The following is a 3,993-nucleotide window of genomic DNA, read 5'->3' on the forward strand; positions in this document are numbered from 1 at the left end:
ATAAACTTCGACTTATATGCATTTATTATTCACTCATCAAATCATGCACAACAATGCGTTTTATAACATCAAGTTACTGATGCGTTTACGCATTATCAATGCACAACCAACTCGCAAACAATAAACCATATATCTAGGTTTAAACACCATATGATATTATCATCTTACAATCACTCGTGATAAATTCCATGAAGTGATAAAAGTAAGCGTGGGTTTAATCCAATAGTCAAACCTTATTTCATAAGCACTCATGAACATTGCAACAAACTTTTGCTATTTAATACACTTTAGACAGTCTACAACCAATTCATGACAGTCTTCATTCATATCTACTTCCAACATATGAACGACTGTGGACTGTTCGAATAATCTTATTATTCAGGAAGTCAAAACATGCAAATTGAAACAATAGGTAAACAATTAACACAAGATTGTAACTTTACTTATAAATAATACTTCTTTATTTAATCATCAAATGTTAATTACAATTTATCTATTACACGTTTCGAAAGTATCTAATCTAAACTAATATCGTCCTTCAGCCTAATGCTCCTAGCGTGCTGCAAGTGCTTTAACCCTACTCAGTCCCTTCGTGAGGGGATCTGCTGGGTTATCTTCTGACGATACCCTCTTCACTACGAGGAGTCCTTCTTCTACCCGATGTCAGATGAAGTGGAATTTCCTGTCGATATGCCTGGATCTGCCATGATCCCTCGGTTCCTTGGTCAAGGCAACCGCACCTTCATTATCACAGAAAATTTCCATAGGATCCTTTATGGCTGGAATAACTCCAAGGTCTCCGATGAAGTTCTTCAACCATATTGCCTCCTTCGACGCTTCACTCGCTGATATGTACTCTGATTCGCACGTTGAATCAGTTGCGGTTTCCTGCTTGGAACTCTTCCAAGTCACTACTCCTCCATTTAGGGTAAAGACCTAGCCTGAATGAGATCGATAATTATCTCGGTCTGTCTGAAAATTGGCGTCACTATACCCTTGCACCCATAAGTCATCAGTCCCACCGAGGATAAGAAACCATTCCTTGGTCCTCCGAAGGTACTTAAGAATATTCTTGACTGCGGTCCAATGGGCTCTACCAGGGTTCCCTTGATATCTGATGACCATGCTCAAAGCGAAGGCCACATCAGGGCAAGTACAAGTAATAGCATACATGATCGAGCCAACTGCGGAAGCATAAGGTACTCGACTCATTTCTGCTATCTCAGCCTCAGTACTCGGGCTCTGAGTCTTACTCAACTTAGTATTGCTTTGGATCGGTAACTCTCATTTCTTGGAATTCTCCGTACTAAAACGTTTTAGTACCTTATCCAAGTAAGTATCTTGACTAAGTCCTATTAGTCTTTTACTCCTATTTCTCACTATCCTTATTCCCAGAATATAGGCAGCCTCTCCGAGGTCCTTCATAGCGAAGCACTTCCCAAGCTAGGACTTAACCTCCTGCAGGGTCGGGATGCCGTTTCCTAGGAGTAGTATGGCATCTACATACAATACAAGGAAGCTAAATATACTCCCAATGGCTTTGACATATACACATGATTCATCCTCGCTTCGCAGGAAGCCAAACTCTTTGACTTTCTCATCGAAACAAAGATTCCATCTGCGGGATGCTTGTTTCAATCCATAAATGGATTTCTCAAGCTTACACACTCTATTAGGATGCTCTGTATTGACAAAACCCTCTGGATGACTCATGTAAACATCTTCAGCCAACTTTCCATTAAGGAAAGTGGTTTTGATATCCATTTTCCGTATTTCATAGTCATGAAATGTAGCAATGGCTAGTTACCCTAATAGACTTTATCTTCGCAACTGGTGAGAAGGTCTCATCATAGTCAACTCCAGGAGTTTGACTAAATCCCTTCGCAACCAATCGCGCCTTATAAGTGTGTACCTTCCCATCCATGTCGGTCTTCTTCTTGAAGATCCATTTGCACCCGACCGTGTTACGACCTGACACATTGTCAACCAAATCCCAAACTTGGTTGTCATACATGGACTGAATCTCGCTATCCATAGCCTCTTTCCATTTTGCAGACTCCGGGCCTGGCATGGATTCCTTTGTAAAGTCCCAAATCTGCTTGTGTATCAATTAGATCTGCTTGATGGTGCGGAATCCCAATCAAGCGGATGATGCAAGATCAATATAGAGGAGAAGGAGAAGAAGAATAAGATGAATCTAATGTATTGATGATATGAATGATGCTCCTTTACATGAGATTCACACATACTCTCTTTCTCTCTCTAGTTTCTCTCTTTATCACACCTTGAGTTTCACACACTTAAGCTCCTCTCCTAGTCGTACACTCCTCACCCACCTAACATCCATTTATATAGAACATGGGCCGTGAACACCACCTGGCCGTGAACACACCCAGCCGCAAACACTACATGGACTTTAAACTATTAAAGCCTAGAAAAGTAAAGTATAAACCATATTTTTGACCCAACATCCTTGTAGCTGTTAGGTTCATCCAAATTTACTAGTGTACTATCACTAATAAAAGTATCACCCTCACTTGTTATATGAAAACCATACAACACATGTGGAACACTAACTCTACTGGAACGTCTAAGAGGTAAGGACTCGTCAATCGGTTCAACAGGAGTTTCATCCTCAAGTTGAGCGCCAGTGTTAGAGGTTCCTTCATCGTTCGATTCTTGAAGCTCTTCAAGATCGATTTGCCTCCCACTGTCTCCTTGGCTTATGAGTTCTCGCTCTCGGAAAACCCCTCTCCTCACAACAAAGACAACATTGTCACTCGGTCTATAGAAGAGATAACCAAAAGACTTCTATGGATAGCCGATGAAAATACACCGCTCACTACGAGGTTCGAGCTTGTCGTGAGTCTCTTGTCTTACGAAAGCCTCACAACCCCAAACCTTGATATGTGCCAACGAGGGATCTTTCCTTGTCCACATCTCATGAGGTGTTTTGGCAACCTTCTTCGAAGGGACTAGGTTAAGGATATGGGCGGTAGTCTCTAAGGAATACCCCCAGAATGAGATAGGTAACGAAGCACGACTCATCATGGAACGAACCTTGTCCAACAAGGTTCGATTACGCCTCCTAGCCACACCATTCAACTGTTGTGTCCTAGGGGGCGTCAATTGCGAAACGATTCTGCATTCCTTGAAGTAGTCGTGGAATTCAAGACTAAGGTACTCACCACCTCGATCGGATCGTAGCATCTTAATTTTCCTGCCCAATTGATTCTCCACTTCCTGCTTAAACTCTTTGAACTTTTCAAAGGTTTCTGACTTGTGCTTGATTAAGTAGATATAACCATATCTGCTATAATCATTAGTGAAAGTCACATAGAAGCGGCTTGCATCCCTTGTGGTGGATCGAAAGGGCCCACACACATCGGTGTGTATGAGATCCAATAAACCCTCACCCCTTTCACAAGTACCAGTGAAAGGTGACTTGGTCATCTTTCCAAGTAAACAATATTTGTACACGTCATCGTCCCTAAGGTCGAATGACTCCAACACTCCATCCTTTTGGAGTTGGGCTATGCGTTTCTTGTTGACATGTCCAAGACGACAATGCCACAAGCATGCTTTATCCAAATCATTGGAAGAATCGATATACAATACATCATTTCCTAAGTTATCTACAACCATCACAGTTTCATATATTCCATTACAAGGCAATGCTTCAAAATAGAAAACACCATTAAAGAAAGCATTAATAGAACCATTTTCATTATCAAATGAAAATCTAAAACATTGTTTATATAAACCATGAAAAGAAATGATGCTTCTTTCCATCTATGGCGAATAGCAACAATTATTCAACTCTAGTCCTAACCCACTACTAAGAACTAAAGAATAAACTCCAATCTTGGTGACATGCGACCCTCTTCTGTTCCCCATGATCAAGTTTATCTTCCCATGCTCCACATCCCTATTTCTTCTTAGGCCCTGCAAATCAGAACAAATGTGAAAACCACATCCTATATCAAGAACCCA

This window comes from Lactuca virosa, chromosome 5, assembly GCF_052849685.1.
Source record: "Lactuca virosa cultivar CGN04683 chromosome 5, Lactuca_virosa_CGN04683_v6, whole genome shotgun sequence".
NCBI classification, from domain to species: Eukaryota; Viridiplantae; Streptophyta; class Magnoliopsida; order Asterales; family Asteraceae; genus Lactuca; species Lactuca virosa.